This window comes from Vicugna pacos, chromosome 7, assembly GCF_048564905.1.
Source record: "Vicugna pacos chromosome 7, VicPac4, whole genome shotgun sequence".
Classification (NCBI taxonomy): domain Eukaryota; kingdom Metazoa; phylum Chordata; class Mammalia; order Artiodactyla; family Camelidae; genus Vicugna; species Vicugna pacos.
The window spans coordinates 23,785,634-23,806,142 of NC_132993.1; the positions used below are offsets into that span (position 1 = coordinate 23,785,634).

The window sequence follows — 20,509 nt, forward strand, 5'->3', positions numbered from 1 at the left end:
ACCTCAAGATTTTAGTAAAATGTAGTCAAATAATTAGGAAGTGATGAGTTTTGAGTATTTACTGCCATTGTTTCAAACATAATGCATTTAAGTTTTTATAATAATGTCTGTAAGTTTTAAAATAATGTCTCAATTTAACAACAGCTTACAAAATTCCTCAAAGTTTAGCTCTTACAAGCTGGTACAAAACAGCTCTGAGACACCATTGTACAGAGGCCATATAATACTGTGCTTCACAGGCCATGCTATTAATGTTTGATATAAAGCTAAGTGCAAAGGTAAGCCATTATGTGTTTTAAACATTTAAAAGTGGAGTAGCAGGAAGAATTAGACCCACAGAAGTATAACTAGTTTATTCAATAAATTCTTGTTGGTTGCTTAGTACTGCAACAAAATAGGAAAGTTTAGAACCATGGTTTGATGGCATTTGGGAAGAGTTACATTGGAATGTGCCACAAATGGTTGGAACTAAATGACTTTTTAAAATCCCTTCCAGCTTAGTTATTCTGTGATTCTCCATGACTACACCAACTGTTGGGAATATGAAAATATAAGACTCACAGCTGATGCTCCATAAGAGAGATCTTGGATAACTGATGCTTCAAGCCCAGTAGGTTTCAGAAGAAAGCATGCTGATTTCAACTCTAACAAGTTGTTTTGCTAGTTCCAAAACCTAATAAATCTGGTACAATTAAAAAATCAGTAATGTGGAAAATAAGATGTTACCCATGGGTTTCCAGAACTAAACTAAAAATGTTTGAATGGTAGATATAATAAAAGGTGAAAATAAAATTTGTTTTTATTGCTATAAAGCTAATGAAAAAAAAAAACTTTAGAGAAAGAAATGAAGCCATCATAATATTTGCTGGTACATGCCATTCCTAGCAGAAAAATTTAAAATAGAGAAAAGGAGAGATAAAATCAGTCTACAGTGAAAAGATAACTTGACCAAACCTGAAATTGTGCTAAATCCTTAGGAAAACCAAAATTAAGCTGCAGAATTAAAAGATGTGATTTCTACACCTGTGACACTAGCGAAAAGGTTGTTTTCAGTGTAGCTCTGAAGAGGGATTTGATGGAAGCCAAAGTGTCTTTTGGCTTGAGAGCCTAAGTGATAAATTGCTCCATCAGCATGGTCTCCCTCTCCAAGCCCGCAGAAGCCTTCCATTACACTGTCAGTGACAGTTGGTTAACAAGTCTAGATAATCAAACCAAAAACTACTCTTATTATAAGTTTAAGCTTTATTGAAAGCATTGAAAGTAACTTGGAAATGTGTTCTTTGTAGTGAAATAATATTGCAAATGGTTAACCACAAATATAACTGTGGGCCTACAAGATGGAAATCTTTTTTTTTTATTAGAGAAGGGAAGCATGATGATAAATGGTGAAATCTCAAGAGAATTTATTGAAAATTTATTTATCTTTCTTTCAAATTATTATTCTAAAAAGTGATAATTTTCTTGCAATTAAGAGTAAATGATAGTTGGGAATATGGAGTAAAATTAACTTACCTGTTTTTTCATAATTTAGCAATATATTTAAGAACCTCATTTATTGCATCTGTTTCACATTCTTTATTAATCCATGTATAAAAAGAGCTTACATAATTAAGTTATTCTTATTAAAATATTATTATTGATTAAAAAAAGCTATTAATAAATATTCATTACTATCCATTGACAAGCATAGATATCTAACATAACATATTAACACAAAGCAAGAAAGACCTAACTAGAAGCATCAAAACTAAAAATAGAATGAACTGATTTGCATTAAATGATTTAATATTGAAAACAGTATTCCCAGAACTGCTTCTCTGCCTAATCCTGTATCATTAATTTAAAAAGAAGTATCAAATATTTTGATGTAATTCATTACCAAAAAATTTTTGTTATGAAGTATTGAATACGTTATGTATCACATATGTCACCCATGTATAAAGTCATATGTAATATGACTAGTTTTCACTCTAGGCACTTCTTAACTATCCTTTAAACTCTCCTCCATAGTATCTCTTTATCTGTTAGTAGAATTAATTCTCATCAATTTTCTTTAGAAGTCAGTTCTGTTTTTCAAGTGTCTGATTCAGAGAGAGAATGAATCCACGCACAGGTTCCTAATGAGCACATGGCTATGAATTATCCATATGGCTTAGAGATAATAGGCAGAGAGGAAAGGAATGATAGGGAGAATGGTAGCAAGTAGCTGCATCCACAATTTGATTTGAAAGTAGATCCTTGTCATGAGTGCATGAGTTGGCAGAGTCATTGTCTAGTTTGTGACTCCCTTGTTAGAATATTAAAGATCTTTGAGGTGTAAGGGAATATTAACAGTATTAAGTTAAAGTTTACAAAACAAGATTATATGAAATATAAGGATATGTACTGTTGACATGATCAAATATATTTTAAAAATGAGAAATTATTAAAATCTGAGTTATATTCTTCCAAATGAGTAAGTTGTGCATACAAATGGTAAACCAAGGATTTTGTTGTACTAAATAAATAAGACACCCAATGTAATGTGAGCACATAGTAAATGTTCAAAAATGGGGATTCTGATGAAAGAGAGGATAATTAAGTCACCTCAAATGTCTTTTCACACATGAAGACTCTTTTACAAGTAAGTTTCATATTCTGACCCAGCAATTTCCACTTTGGGATGATTCTCCTAAAGAAATAATTAGATGTATATACCAAGATTTATGTGTAATGATCTTCATAGAAGTTAATTAGAACAAAGATATTTTTAGCAAACTAGATATTTTAAAAAGGGAAATTGTGATTTATCTATAAAACGAAACACCATGCAACTATTTTAGAAAATATTAAAGAATAATATTAGAAAATGGTACTTTTTTAATAATATATTGTTAAATGGTAAAATTTGCACATCTGGGATTATTTACCTATGTTTTAAATATATATACATAAATATATACCTCATTTGTATTCTAAAATTTATATACAAATTATACACACACACATGTAATGAAAATTACATACCTAAAGTTAACAACTGTATATGGGAGGTGATTATTTGTGTCTTTTCTTCTATTTTCATTTCTTCATATTTCCAATTTTCCATGGGACTGTGCTTTATCTTTATAATGTTGAATGATCTCCTAAAGGACTGTTTTATAGACACTGATAGGACTGAAAAACGTATTTGTGAGTACATGATTTGAAAATTAAGGTTCTAAAGGATCCTAACAATCATAAATCAGAGTTATAGCCAATGCTGGAATGAATGCTAGAATGAATGACTCTGAGAATCCATAGAGTCAACTTGAAGTATTTGTGTAAGCCAGAAACTAAAAATAACCAGGGGTCTTCAAGTAGCTTAGGACACTAGCACACTAAATCAAGCAAGCACTTCTTTGACAAGTTTGTTATGAGACGATCCCAATGATTGCCAATGCCTTAAAATCCATAATTAGAGACTGTAGCCCTCCCTTCACGTCCTGAGCCACTGAGGGGAAAAGCTAAGAGGCTGGCTAGTGGGTATGAGAATCCAAGCAGCAGATGGCTCTGGTGGTCTTCAGCAGGTGCTCATTTACATATTTTGGCCATAACCTCCCTCGCCTTTCCCCTAGCATGGCATCATGCTCTTGCTTCAACGACATTCAGACCAAAAGCTGTGTGATCTAGCGAAAAATGAACTGAATATAGCGTCTTAGGTTTGATTTATGATCCTGGCCCTTATGCTAAGTACATAGACAGTGTTAAACATGTCCCTTAAACCTTGGGAATGCCTTTTATCTCAGCCAGATTTCCTGGTTATATTCACACAGAGATTGAAGTGAACTAATGGAAAGTTGTGCTTGTGAAGACTTGGATTTCACCATAAATAAATTGATATTTAACAGCACAAATTTTAGGAAGGAACGGAACGGTGCAGTGAGCAAAGCACAGAAATTGGAGGTCAGGAGATTCTTCTGGTCCTCTCTCTGTCAATAGTCATAGTATGACCTTCAATATATATAATTTCATCCATTATCAATTTATCAATATGCAAAATGTGGATAGAAGAAATGGGAAAAATAAGATAGGAGTAAGCTATACTGTCTTTAAGATCTTATTAAAGTATAAAATGCTTTGATCATGTTCTGTGAACTGAGTAATCTGGAAGCTTTTTCTGAGAAAAGTAAATTTATTCTGAAATTTTAAATGACTATGATATGTTAATGGGAATGTATAATATAACATTGTTGAAGTTAAGTGTATGTATGAAAGAACATCACTGAAAGAAAATGATATATAATACTGAGCAAATACTTTGCCAACACATTTTATCTGTGAATAGAAAATAATTGATATATCCCTTAGTTGTATGTTATTTTTCTCTTTTAATACTAGTTAAATATAAAGGTTCCTTCTTACACATAATATTTTGCTATATTATTATTATTGCATTGTATATATTAATATCATAATATTGTATTAGTATCATACATAGTCCATATTAATACCATAAACATTTGTCATTATGATTCTTTCAGATAGTAGAAGTGTTGCCTAATTCAATTCAGTCTTCAGAGTATCACTAAAACTTTTGAAATAGTAGATTAAATAAATCTTAAAAGTTTAAAGAAACTATTCAGACTAGTTTAAAACATGTTTTGTAGAAAGTGACTAGGTTTTTTTTTTTATTCACTGCTATTTATTTAATACCTTCCAAGTGTGGTCATTTCATAACCTGTGTATTATAAAATCAAATTAATCATGAAAAAATGCTCCTTAGCAAAGTAATAAAATCATCTAGACATTTGATAAAGTAGCAAAATCTGTTAATGTCCCACTCAGTAAAGTTTAAAAAATTAAATACCAAGTTTTATTCAAAGTTTATTCATTTATTGAACAAGGTTTAATTGAGTGATGCATATGTAGCACTTTAGTAGCATTAAAGTCTCTAAATAACAGTAGGTAAATATTTGAGAGGAAAATCATTATAATCTCAATATCTTCATATTGTTTTTTAAGTCTTTATGATATGCTGATCTTTGTATTTATAACGGGCATCTTCTTATCCCTTGAGAATTTTCAGTTATTTGGAACTTTAAGAAAAACTTAAGAGAAATTTCGTATATAAAGACCAGCCTAAATTAATAGTGTTAGAAATCACAAAGAATCCCACCAACTTAGTTTATTTTTATTCTAGGATGGAGAAAAAGAAACAGGTTTCAAATACAATGCAGGTGAATTATTTTGACAATGAATGTGTCATCTCCTAAAAGGATAATATCTTTCATGTTGAACTCTCAGAGATTTTAGAGAGACGATGACAATGAATCATGCTCAAAGGTGACAAACCTTTTGCTATAGATTTTTCATTTGCAGATCGAAATGCATTTCAGTCTCAGAAAGAAAAGTGATGAGATTCTGAAATCTGAACAAGTTATCAAGTTTTCAAGCAAGTATAATACAACAAAACTAACTACAGGGAAAGAAATCCTCAAAAATCTTGTGAACAGTTCATTTCTTTTGCAATAGTTCCTTCAAATCCAAAGAAAATCAAGAGCATCCCTGTTACTGAACCATAAATATTTTTTGAAGAACTCAGTATCTAAACTTTTCTGAAACCCACTCTCCAGATAGCAATTGAATTGATTTTTAAGTTCTCTAAAGTTGACATTGATAAAGATAGGCCAAATCTGTCAGAAGTGGAAGCATTTTTAGGTAGTGATGTGAAAGTCAATAGTATTACTTCAGATAAATAGACTCAACATGTTTATGCATAAGTGCGTGAAAGCAATCATTTGATTTTTACAGAAAAGTAAAATGTTTGTCATCAGCTCTTTTAAAAGACTAGGATGGACTTAATGCATAAATAATTTCATCAAAGTTTACAAATCAGTTTCCAGTGGTTACCCACTATTCAGTTAAGAGAACTAAGTGGCCACTTCTGTCCACCTTTTACTCTTGCTGGCATTTCATGTTTTCTCATTTATTTTTTATCTTCCTGGTTTTTTAATTAATCCTGGTGGATAGCCAGTTTAATACTTATTTCCTTCTCTAAAGGGAAAAACGTGCAACAGAACTATTTAAAATAATAATAGTAATAATAAAAATTTGCATGGCATCATATAATTAAACAATTTTTTAATGATGATTTTAATTTTCAGGTATCCATTTAAAATTCTTATTGATGTATTACAAACCATTTTGTTTCTTAAAGATAGGTTGCCATGCATGGAGAACTTAAATGAAGTTGTTTCTATTATAGTAAGGATTAAGTTGCTCATATTTATTACTGAATCTTCCACCTTTCCTGCATAGTCAAAGAGTAAAACTCAACTGCTAAACAAGTCTATCAACAGGAAAATTAAGGTTAAAAAAATAAATGTATATGTCCCAAAATTGGGTAGCAGTGTTCGATGAAAGTAAACATTTTTGTAATCATTCTCAACAATAAAAGATACAAAGAACCAAAGAGAGAGACACAGAGAGAGAGAGATAGCAGAGGAATCCATTTTTTTCCCTTTATAAATAGCTTAGATTTCATTTTTGTCCCAAAGAAACAGAAGAGTGATATGGAACATTTCACTTTGACCAATCTAACATCTTAAAAAGAAAGGCAAAATATGACAGATGTTTTAACAAGAGTGAACAAGAACTCTATTTAATTTGGAGCTTCACAGTGAATCATGATGAAAGAAAAACTGGAAGAGAGAACAGATATTTATCTCAATAAATATCTTCTTATGAGCTTTTAGAATTAATGCTTTCCTCTGTAGATAATATCTTGATGTCAGCATCATCTTCTTAATGACAGATAGCAAATACCACAAGGGAAGTCTAGGAACTGGACGAGAGAAAATAGAATGAAGAAAAATCTTCTAAAGTTATACAACAAATCTATGAGGGAAAAGCAAGAATTAGATGCCCAAACTTTAAACTTTCTCTTTGTTGCTTGATTAATTAGGCCATGTTACCTCTCAGGATCTGCTGAGCTGAGCAATTCTTATTCACATCACTAGAAACAAATGGGGAAGCACTGATTCTGTTTCAAGCCTGAATGGGTGTGAACCGACAGGTAGTCTGATGAAGGTAGTCATATGATTTCTTTATAAGAAAATGTTTGACAAGTTGTCAGAGCTCTTGGAGAAAGAAATAGTGGCTAGAGTTGCTCTAAGGAATACTTGTCAATTCAGTTATCTTATTCCTACATCATATTTTGATGTTAGATGAATAATTTCTGTGGATCTCATACTAAAAATCAGGTTAATGTAATGTGAGTCAGATTGATTTTGAAGTATTTAGTTAACATCAGAGCAGTGGTGACATTCATGCCAAAATTTTACCACAGGGTAAGCTCATTTTTGCCAAGATTTAAAACAAACATTGATAATATACACATATGTCTGTGGCTTAATCAAGTAATTGAGTACAACCACTATAGTTGAGAGGCTCGTAGATCTGTCAGAAGAATCTGAAGGGAAAAGCTGTCAGAATAGGGAAAGAAGAGTAATTCTCTGAAAGCAGACTAAAATCTGCAATCTGTCATCTGAGTAATGAGATCAAGAAACAGATGTATAGTAGACATATTGAGTGGAACATGGTTTTTTGAAAACTCAACTCTATGACCCACTAAGATATTTTTATGACTTGGCATTTCTTAAGGAATATCATCAAACTACTTAAACTGGTATTCCGGACCCTCTGTGATCTCAATCTCACGTACCTTTCCAGTCTTATTCCCTGTTCCCAACATTCCAGCCTCACGAGTCCACTTTTTTGATGTCTACATTTACTGCCTACCAGCCTTCACTGCTAGTCTCTTTGCCTGAGCTGCTCTCTCTCTACCTCTGACTGCTGAAATCTTACCTAATTTTAATGCTTGGTTCAAATACTCAAATCTCTGATCTTTCAAGAAAACATCCCAATTTCCTAGTGAGAATTATATTCTTTTTTGCACATACAGATCTTGAGTTCACTCTATAACTGACTCATTACATTTTCCCGTAAATTATAGCTAATTTTATGTATATCTATCTCTTCCCTGTGTATAGTCCTAAGAGTACAGGAACTGTATTTGCCACTTTGTATCCCATTTCTATATGAAAGGTTTGTGGAATTTAACTAAATGAACTAATAAACAAATTAGGAAATCAATGTTACGTTTAAACATCCTTTACAAAAAATAAACAAAAACCTCAGAAGATCTTTGCAGACTTGATTTTCCATTTATGTAAATGGGGAAAAGTATCCTCTGGGGTCTTCTGCCACATGTCTACTTTGCCATTTGAGCACCCAAGTATTATTCTAGGGCAATAACATAGCTCTGAAAAAGTCTTCTTAGACTTAACCTGCACATTTATCTCCTGGTGCTTAACTATAGCATCATGCATCCATTCCCAACAGCACCACACATTTTCTTCTTATTTGGGATTTTTTACAACAGTCTCTGGATGAAACGTCACTCTGACTGTACTCTATTGCTGAACATTAAGGTTGGAGGCATGAGATGTTGACAATAACTATTACATACTTTTATATATATATATATATATATATATATATATATATATATATATATATATATATATATATATATATATGGAGTTTCAGATGCTAAACTAAAATGAGAAACATTTCTTTGCTGTGCAATAACTGCAGGGTATTCCACAATAACATTCTGAGTTTTCCTGCGTGGTGAAAAGGAAAAGGATATTTGTGTTTACTGATTTAAAAGAAAAGTATTATGTTGGAGTTATAGTCCAACATGAGCGCTGATCTCACCAGAGGCTCTCAGCAGTTAACATCTACCAACTAAGCCTTGTAATGTTAATATTTTATGAAGACACAGGCTTAAATGATCAATATAAGAACTACTTCTGCCAGAAAATTGTGTCTTCCCACTCTGGCAATCCCACAGAAGTCAGCTATTTGTTTTTAGATTCTGATACCTGTAGGCATCCAGGCAACGGTTACTCAGGACTGAGACTCATCTTTGTGAGACAGGAATAAAGGAAGTTGGAGCATTAGGGAGCAAACAGCCTCAGCTTCAGAATTATTCCTTTCCTTTCTCCATTACTCTGGCTCTGTATCTCTGTTCTTGAGTTACATTGCCCTTGCACCTTCAACTGATAAAGATTTCTGATTCATCAGTGTTGTAACCAACCCATCTCCTACTGCTGCTTCAATTTCTCCAGATCCTCTTGTTGCTGATTACCTGCATGAACATTAGAACTCTTGTTCTGCTTTGCCTCTTTTATGTGCTTACCTGACATTGGATTCTTGTCTTATCTGGACACACTGTTTGTCTGTCTTTGGCTTCCTTCATTACAGTTTTTTAAGTGGCTTCTCTGCCCACTGCATGAAGAGGCATAATAAGATTTCACCTTCTCAATTTTTCCCAAATACCAGTTGCCACTCAGCTTAGTAAAAGTATTGAGTTAAAGTTTTGTGTGTGTGTGTGTGAGAAATGGATGAGGGAGAAGAATGATATATTAGTCTTACAGGACAAATGACCACAAACTGAGGGACCTCATAAAACAAATTTATTCTCTTCCTTTTCTGGAGGCTAAAAGTTCAAAACCAAGGCGTCGACAGAGTTGACTCCTACTGGGGACTCTGTTCCAGGCTTCTCTCCTAGCTTCTGGTGGTTGCTGGAGCCCGTTACTTTCCCCTGGCTTGTAGATGCATCACTGCAATCTCTGATTCCATCATCACATAGTGCTTTCCCTACATGTAATTGTCTCCATGTTTCATCTTTATATCGGATTAGGAGGCCACCCTACTCTAGTATGAGCACATCTTAATTAATTACATCTGCAACAACCCTCTATCCAAAAAATGTCACATTCTGAGGTAGTGGGGATTAAGACTTCAACATATATTTTTGGAGAACAAGATTAAATCTATAACAAATGACCCTAGGCTGACTGGTCAAATTTGTTAGCAGAAATATATGACTTTTCAAAGCTATTGGAATTTATGGGTTCAGATAAATACACGCTTGCTCCTGTAGATATGGTTTATCTGCCTTTGTTTTTCCATCAAAGAAAATTTCTCAAAGCCTTAATGTCTTGTGAATATAAATGGGATTTAGTAGTTTATTTTGTTCGCTATAACTAACAATAGTTTCACATTTCTACCATAAACCAGCTTACATTTTATTCAATAAATGTTTACATTTCTGTTCATTATGAGATACTGTTTTAGGAGCAACAGGGATTTATAAAAATATGTACGGATAACTTATCACTTCAGGGAACTTTTAATTTAGAAGACTACGCAAAAGTTAGGTTACTTACTGTACTAAACTGCTAAAAAAAAAAGGTGCAAATGAAACATTATAGATTCCACTAGAGACAAAAGTGATGTCAGTTAAAGGAATAAGGAAAGGCTTCCCAGAAAAATATAATTTTAAATTTTGTTCTTAAAGAGTAAGTAAGGAGAAGACCAAGGAATACTAGATTAGGTGAAAAATTGTATATCTTGTCCCTCCAAATTCTGAAATTTGTGATTCCATCATCCCACAAATGTGAAAATAGGTTGGTGATAGGCAACATTCCAGGGAGATGAAAATCAAATTATGACTAAGGAGGTCAAGGAGAGTACACCTTGGTATGGTTGGATGAAGGCTAAGGGAACAAACTAGAGATGAGATTGAAAAGGTGGCCCAGTGTATGACCCAGGATGGTTCCCAACAGCAACAGTCCAACCTCCTGCTCCTTACAACCAATCTTGATCAGAAATAGGACATATGTGAACACCTCTCACTTGTCCAAGCAACTAATCACATTTTTTAAGCCCCTTCAAAATCAGAACATACTGAAATAGGATGTGGTAAATCATTCAAAGGTAAAACTCTGCAATTTATCTTTCAAAAGTTATATTTTAGAACAGAATGTTATATATTTCTTCTGGCATTAAGATCTAGAACTTTCCTTATGAATATACTTTTATCCTAAGGAAATCTTGTCAAAATCTGTGAAAGTTAAACATTAATTCCAAAAGTAAAAATTTGTAACAAATCTGAAGTTCTGCATTCATGGCCGATCTGCCTCCCCACCTTAGGTGCCTTGGGGGCTCCTCACCTCTCACCAACTCCATTCTGTCTATCCCATTATTGTGGGCTTTGCCTTTATTCCCAATGAGAAACAAAGGACTGCTCTCCCAGTTCTTGAGATTTAAGTGTAGACCAGAGATAATATCTTGAAACCACACAGACTAGGGAGACTTCTACACCCCCTTTACATTAAGTCAATCCTAGGTGAATATCTGTATCAACCAAGGACAGTCAAGAATTCTCTAAACACAGAAAAAGAGTGGTTGGGAGATTAATGAAACTCATTCCTCTCTGGACCAAAAAGTTAGCTGTTTTAGGCGTCATGTCTGCTTATCTTCTTGGTAAATGTCTTTATCCAAATGTACTGAGAGAATTAAGACACATTTGGGAATAAATTCATACCAAATAGGGGAAAATTTGATAATGTTTTCAGATATGAATCTGTTTTTATATAGACAGATACATTAATAATTCTGCCAGCACTTGGAAGTAAAATTCCATTCAAAAAATAGCTTTATACATCCTTAAAAATATCCTATACATAATTGCTCAGTACAGAATGTTTCTTCCATGCCTGCTTTTTTCACTTTTAAAAGAACACCAATTTTCAAAATTTAATTGGCTACTAAACTGCCATGTCACAGATAATATAGTCACATGTAATTTTTACATATCATATAAAGAAATATTCAGGGTAAATATTTATAATATTAAATGCTCAGTGAAAATGTACTAAAATAATTTTAGGTTGTATTCAAAAACATTTCATGTGCCCTATACTGTCTCCTTCATTTAGAAAGTCAAAATGAAATATCTCTAAAGACCCAAAAAAGTTATATAATTAAAAACTCTTTGTTTATGAAATAGTTCATTAATAAAGTGAGTGCAGGCTTTTTTTTTTTTTGCTAGACTATATTAGTAAACTGGTATTTACATGTCTGTGTATGTGTACAGAATTTTTTATCTGCCTGGATAAGGAATGCTACTCCTGAATATAGAGCATTCACTATGACAAATTATTGATGAAAACAAACAATAAAGCCATTGTTCACTTTTATGGAAAGGTGTTGGGTGGAAATGAAGTTAATTGAATTAAATATGATCTGACAGTTGGATGATCATGCTGAACTAATTAATGTAACACTAAATGAAAGGAAGGGATAATGGGGGCCAAGCCAAGATAATCTAATTTTAAACAGACTCTTCTCCTTTTTAAAGTATGTGAAGGAAATGACAATCTCCACATGAATGTCTCATCTGCCCCATAAATAAAGACACAAAAGGGTAAAAACTTATAACAAACATCAGCGAGATTGTGGATCACTTAGCATTTCTATTTGAGTAGCCATTTTTTTCCTTATTGTTTGGCCATCTTTTATAAGAGTTATACCGTGTAATACCTTGTCAGTAATGCCTTGAAACATCATAATTCTGTAATCATTGTTATAACGTGCTGTAGACTTTCATCAGACCAACTGCTGTCAGTGGAAGTTGCTCAATGCATGCATACGTGAATAGATTAACTAATTTAAGATCTAATTCAAATATCATATCTTTGTAAAGCTTTTGATAAACATTTTAGTATAATGATGGCACTTGCTATATACAGTTGTATTATGATCTACTTTAATAAATTCATTTGTTCACTTTTGACTTCTAATGAAATATGAGTCCCTTAAAGATTGGGTCATGTATTATTTCTCTTTGGAACTCCCACTGAGTATATAGTTTAGTGAATACATGAACATTTTTGAGAAAATATTATTGGGTACCCAGAATCATTTTGACCACATAAGAAAATATAAATTTCACAAGTTATCAAACATGGAAAGTATACTTCTTTATAATTCACGTAGCAGAGAGGTTTAGACTATTTGCTTATGAAAATGTATCATAATTTAATTACATATATTCTCTTTACCTGTAAATTCCATACTCTATTTTAACCACTTCCTTAGCTAAAAAATTAGCTGTCACTAAAGGCCAGTGCAAGGCTATGAAACATTTCTGAAGCATTCTTTTTAAAAATTGGTAACTGGCTCCGTAACTTCTTTACTTTCTTGAACTTATCAGATGCTATGGTGCCTGAAAATAATTGTGAGTTTGTCTATAATTCTTAATAAAAATTCCAGGAGTACCAGAGACTTCTTGACAACAGATATTAATTCAAAGGAAAAATCATTTTCCACCATTTTGCTAATTTTCCACTTAATAAGAGCTCTGTATTTAAGCAGATTAGAAGGAAATACGTAGGCTATAAAAATGTAGAAATTTTCTTTTTTTTAACAATAGAAATAAAGGACTCTGAATAAGGACAGTTGCTAATATTTTCCTCCATTGTGGATATTAACTTTTGGTCTTTGCCTAAGCATTTACTTAGATGAAAATTTCAAGAAATGTATGAGATGTATGTGCTTTAAATTTCTTAAAAGAAGAGTGAGATTATTGAGGAACCAACTATTTGATTTTAACCTGAGACTGAATTGCTTCCTGGGATATGGGACTTTCAGTGCTAAAATCAGGCAAACGAGGTGGTTTTCACCCTATACTGATATAGCGTTATTTTTCTTTTCTGACTTAAATAATGTGCTTGAAAGAGCTTCTAGAATTTTACAAGGATGCATCTCTAAGGCATAGTTAAAGAGAGGAAGGTAACTCATTTTTTCATTTGAAAGGTTGACACTTTAATGTTTTATTTTTATCCCAAGATGATGATTATTATTTATTTATAATAGTTGTAAGGGTACATGGCACTTACAAACACATAAAAGACAAAGCTCCTGTGAGGTTTCTCATCTAACTCAATATACAATATACCACATACCAGCGAAGGGGGAGGTAGAAAAGGGTTAGAAAAATCAATAATGGAAGGCTTCGTGGGACAAAAGTGTTCTAAACTTTCAAGGAGAGATGTCAAGGAATAAAAGGAAGTTTGTTCAAGTAGGGCTAATCTAGTTTCTAATCTTTTGTGTATTATACATGCATAAATAACAGGAAAATGCATTTCTATATCTTCTTTCCTTGTTATATCTTCCTAGTATTTTTTAAATCATTTTACAATAACCTTTTTTAACTTTATTAATATTTTCTTTCTTAAACTGTTCTCCCTGAGAGTTACATAGCCACAGCAACTGTGGTTAATATTTGTCAGGTGTATCATTTTCCTTCCTCTTACTTTTAAATATACTGTGTCACTATATTTTAAATGGGACTTTTAATAGAGCCTATACTGAAAATTTGTAATCTGATCGTAGAATTTCCATGTTTTAATTGTCAATTTTATTACTGTCTTCTCTACTATTTCTTAGTATTTTATTTCTGCCACCTTACTTTGTGTTTTTATGTTCTTTTTTCCTTCTTTACTGTTTTGATTTGGACTAATCAAGCATCTTTATTCCACTTTTCACCTCTAAATTGTTGGAAATTATTTTTCTCTTATTTTAGGGATTTCCCCTTAAATTTCTAAAATGTGTAGCCTAAGCTGACCAAGTCTAAAATTAATTAATATCTTTATGCTCCTCATCCAAAATATAAGTAACTTACTTATAACCTACTTTCACATAATTCATGTCTGATATTTTAGTTATGTCTTATTTTTAAACCATAAATGATTAGTCATTATTTTTTTTCTTTCTTGTCTGGACTTCCTTGTTGCCTTTGAGATAGCCACTGCTTTCTAAATATTATTTTTGTGTGGTTAATTTCTCCCTCTCCACCTCACCCCTACCATTTCTTTCCCAGTAATCTTCTTTCTCCTGGTTGTCTTTAAGATTTTTCTTGTTGTCTCTAGTGTCCAGCAGTTTCAACTAGATATGATCAGTATAACTTTATTTTTATTTAACCTGGTTGGAAATTATTTTGCTCCCGGACTATGAAGATTCTTTTTTTCCTCAATCTGGAAAAAAATTAACCACTGTCATTTCAAATATTGCTCCTATCTTATTTTACTACAATAACTCATAAATATATGTTTAATTTTTTTCTTCTGCCTTCTCTGTGTCTTAGTCTCTCTTTCATATGTTTAATCTTCACATCTCCCAGAACTACATGATGAGAAATTTCACCAGGCAACCAAGTCAACATTCTCTTTTCTCTCTTTATTTAATCTACTTTTTGACCTGCTCATGATTCAAGAATCATTTAAAAATCTAGAAGTTTTTAAGTGATGATTTTTCAAATCAGCCTGCTCTCTTTTTCATAGTGTCTAATTCTTTTCTTACTTTTTCTGTTCATAAATGGCTAACTATATTCAATATACTTACTTTATGTTTCAAATTGTTTTATTATGCTCTTATGTATTTCAAATATATTTCTTATATTTGCCATGTCTCAGGTAGATCATTTCTTTGTGGGGGTTTTTTTTTATATATTTAATTGTAATCTTATCTTCCAAAGCAACTGTTCACTTTGAAAATCTTTCATGGAGCATAGATTATAGAAATATCTCTTTAGAGTTGTTTTACACTTACTTTTTCCCAAGTATGTCAGAAGTACCCCCAGGAACAATTTTTTAAACATTTTTATTGAGATACAGTTCACATACTTTAAAATTCACTAATTTAAATTGTACAGTCTAATGACTTTGGTATATTCAGAGTTCTGCAACTATCACTACAGTGTAAGTTTAGAAAATTTTATCACCCCAAAAAGAAAGCCTGTATCCATTAGAGGTTGCTCCTTAACACTTTCCCTTCCTCAGACAACCACTAATATAGTTTCTGTCTCTATGGATTTGCCTATTCTAGATTTTTAAAATATAAATGGAATCATACAATATGTGTTTTTTTGGCTTCCTTCATTGAACATAATGTTTTAAAAGTTTATCTATGTTGTATCATGTATTAATACTTTATTCCTTTTTATTGGCAAATAATATTCCATCGTATAGATATACTGCATGTTGTTTATTCTTTCATCAGTTGATGGACATTTGAATGTTTTTACTTTTTGACTTTTGTGTAGAATGCTGTTATGAATATTCATGCACAACTATTTTATGGATGTATCTTTGCACTTCTCTTTGAGTACATACCCAGGATTGGAATTACTGCACCATATGGTAGCCCTGTGTTTAGAATTTAAGGACCTGCCTAGTGCCTAACTGTTTTCTACACTGTTTGCAGCATTTTACATTCCCAGCAGTGTGTGAGAGTTCCAGTTTCTCCACAGCCTCATCAACATTTGTTTTTATCATTTTTATCATAGCCATTCTATTGAGTGTGAAGTGGTATCTTATTATAATTTTGATTTTGCATTTTCCTAATAGTTAATGATGTTGAGCTTCTATTTACGTGCTTATTGGAATTTTGTATACCTTTTCTGGAGGTATGTCTTTTCAAATACTTTCCCCACTTTTAAATTGTGTAATTTGTGCTGCTATTATTAAGTTATGTATTTGTATATTCTGTACACTACTTTTTTATCAGATAAATTATTTACAAATAATTCATTCAGTGAGTTGTCCTTTCACTTTCTTGATAGTATTATTTTCACCAAAACTTTTTTAAATTTTTATATACCCTCTTTACCTATTTTTTTTTCTTTGTCACATGTGCTTTTGGTGTCAAATCTAATGAACCATTGCCTAATTCAAGTTTATGAAGGTATACCTCTTTAATCCTATGTTTTCTTCTAGGAATTTTATAGGTTTAGCTCTTACTTTTAAATTTATCACCGAGTTTGAGTTTATTTCTCTAGGGTTTAAGGAAGGAGGTCCAACTTCATTCTTTTGCCTGTGGATATTCAGATTTCCTAAGACAATTTAATGAAAAGACAATCTTTGCTCATTGAATTTTCTTGGCTCCTATGATGGCTAGTTTTATGTGTTCACTTGGCTGGGCCATGGTACCCAGATATTTGGTCAAACATTATTCTGGATTTTCCTGTGAAGCAGTTTTTTGGATGAGATTAACATTTAAATTCGTGGATTTTGAGTAAAGCAGATTACTCTCTGTAAGGTAAATTGGCCTCACCCAATCCATTGAAGCCTTAATAGAATAAAGACTGAGTTCCCCCCACAGGAAGGAGTTCTACCTGAAGACTGCCTTTGGATTCAATCTGCAACTTTTCCCTGGGTCACCAGCCTGTAAACCTACCTTGCAGATTTGGGGACTTGCCAATCTCCACGATTATGTGAGTAAATTCCTTAAAACCCCTCTCTCTCTCTTTACAAACACATGCGCACACACGCGCACACACACACACACACACCGCTTATTGGTTCTGTTTCTCTGGAGAACCCTGACTAATAAGCACCATTGTCAAAAATTAATTGGCTTTAATTGTAAGAGTTTAATTCTGGACTTCCCATTCTATTCCTTCTATTCCATTTATCTATATGTCTATCCTTATAACCCAAGTACCAGTTTTAAAACTTACACTTCTATTAAAGGATTCACACATACAAGATTCAGATATATAAGTAGTTTAGGATTAGGCTTCAGAATTACATTCGGCACAGACTTGGCTTGAACTCATGAAATATTTCTGTTTTCTACCTAGAGAATTAAACAGACACTTGATAACTTGATTCATATTAGGGCACTGGAAGCATTTTTCAATCTCTTTATCACCAAAGGTGGAAAATCTGAAGACCGCAGATTTGTGCAGGTGACTCAGTTCCAACTTAATATTTTAATTGTTTCAAAAGTCTCACCTTTTGTCTCTGCGTGGGCATTAAAACTCAAGTCCTTGGGCATTGGAGCCCATCTCCGAATTTGATAATCACCTCTTAGTTGTACAGCATCAAAGTGTGTTCTTAATTGTTCTTCCTCTTTATTTTTAATACTGTAAGATTTTCATTTCTTGATTGTTAACATATATAGAGACATATGTTTATATACTTATGTCTATATTATGTCCACTTTGAGTTATACTTTATCTATCTTTTTATAGCATTTGGTGGAGGGTAGAGATAATATTTTGCCCATAATCTTTGCTCGAAGCAGAATTCAAATATATTGATTGTTTTTGTTTGACAACTTCAAAAGTCTTCATAAAAAATTCAAATACAGTGGAAAAAAGTTCAAATATGGAATATATCCTTCAGTGGAAACAAAAACATGAGTACTCTAAATTCTTCATATGAATACTCTATAGATTCTTTACATATTGAATATACAAAGCTATTATCAGGATTAAATGAGATATTCTGAGCAATGATGTTAGTAATTAGAATAAGTTAGGAGCCACTCAATAAATGAAATTATGATGTTAATTTTGTTATTATTTTTCACTTATACATTGGATTATGCATGTTATATATATACTTAATATTTCTTTTTCTATAGGAAAAAATGCATTCTGAGTTCAAAATAACTAACTTACAAGTGGATTTTGAAATAAAAAAGAATTGGTATCTGTCATTCTATACTATATATAAGGCTCTATTTACTTTATGGAAAGAACATTCAGGCAAATATAAAGGCAGGTTATGTCGTAGTGAAGCTTGCGGTTTCTAAATGTTCTCCCTTTCATTCTGATGAAGCGTTCACGGTGATGCATGATTTGAATAAATGACTTTTAAGATCTCAAAAGAACTGTCTCAGAGAAACTTTTAACTATTTTACTATAAGAATAATTAGCTATGGGAATCTTCCCAACTTCAATTATTAATGCATAGAAATGATGCAGCAAACCACAGTAATCTTGAGAAAATTTACCTTTAATTCTTGAGATAAATCATTCAGCTTTTATTTCTAATAAAAACAGTAAGATAAACACTTGTTTCCAATATTTTTATTTTAAAGCTCTGATTTATTCACACTGATGATAATGATATTTTCAAAAGTTTATCTATTAAGTATATTTTTAAACTAAAATTTTAAATAGTTAAATTTTTTCTTGTCAAAATGTTTTTCTTTCTGGAAAGCTCTTCCTGTGCTGTGTGCTGTCAAATACATTTTGAGAAGCAATAAATCAAGATTTTTAACACCCAAACTTATTCGTTCCAAATAATTATTTCAAAAAAACATTTACTACAAATCAGAGGGTTTTTTTACAAAATGGAGTGATTTCACATAGTCCCAAAATACCCTCTAGCCATACTGCTTTGACTACCTTCATCTTACCTGGTTAGAGAGCTCACAAGCTGGGTATCTGTATTAAATATCTCTGGGGTTTATTTAGGAAAGAAGACAACCAAAAGTCAAGGTATACAATGTGCCTAGTTTGTATGAATTTACAGATATGGCCTACTCTATCAATTAGTAACGATTGCTAAGCCACACATCTGTCAAATAATAATAGTGCCACAAAATAAATATAAGGGCTTTTCATTAAAGATATATGAGTCAATAGCCTCTCAAGTAGTTATTGATAAATAAAAAATGTCATTCTCTAAGAGTGACGGGAAGAAATACCTCACTATTTATCTCAGAACTTTTCTAATAAAGTAAAAGGAAAAGGTATCGCTGCCTGCATTCCTTCCATTTTAGTGAAAATTTAAAATTCCTGGCCCATCCCAAGAGATGTTTTGAAAATGATGACTTAATTTTCTAGACAAATAGTTAAAAATTAGTCCTAAAAAATTCTGAAGTATTTCTGTATCAATTAGCAATACTGCGAGAATAATGTCAAGTACAAATATAATGTATAATTTTTTGTTACTTGTTATATTTAAATTTTCTATAAAGATTCTCATTGGTGTTATAGTTTACCTACCAGTTTTTCTGTTCTATATGTTTTCACAGATAAAGATTTTGAAATCAGTATGAGGTAATGGTTGAAGAATTAGAGTAAATATGGTTCTGTTTTCATTTTCAAGTAGCTTAATTTTTCAGATGATTTACCTGAAATTTTATATAAGCTCTGTGTATAAACAACAGATTGTGAGGGTGTACCCTTTTCAATGTAGATTTTGCTGTGTTTTCACAATCTGAGATTCTAGTTACTGGGGAATAAAACAGCTAGTCTCTCTGGTTGCAGAGATAGCCTTCATGCTATAAATCAATGCACCATCTTCTTGTAAACTGCTACAAAGCCAGACAGCCTGGAACAATTTAACACCAAGAGAGGTGTGAGTTTCCTCTATTTATCTTAATAAAGTGTTAACTTCAGAATATTTAAGTGCTTGCAGTTTTCTTCCAAAATGCTCAGATCCAGTTATGGAAACTTAATTAAATCACTTTTCATTTTTCAGTGACTTTCTTAGGTTCTGCTATTTAACTACTACTATTAAAAAGAAAAAAGTATTTCTCTAGAACTGATGACAATAATTGGTAAAATAAATTTCTGAATGTAAACACAGAAATGCTTTTTACCATACTGTCAAAAAGTTTATCAATAATAATAATAACATTGAATTTGTCTGTCATGTAATAAAACTGCAGTGTTTCTACAGAATTAGACATTGGCATAGAACAGGCACTGAGCTTGGTTATAAAGCACTGGGTCTGGAGTGAGAATTTTCTGGGTTGTGAAAAATAAACAGAAACTTAATTTGAAAAAATCAGGAGACCAGAAGAGGAATCTCTCACATCCTGTGACAATAGA

The 20,509-nt window shown here is 32.1% G+C and overlaps 1 pseudogene; it reads left to right on the forward strand.

Moving 5' to 3' along the window:
* The window catches only part of LOC102534073 (developmentally-regulated GTP-binding protein 1 pseudogene), a 37,928-nt pseudogene that overhangs the window by 16,226 nt on the left and 1,193 nt on the right, over positions 1 to 20,509 (forward strand).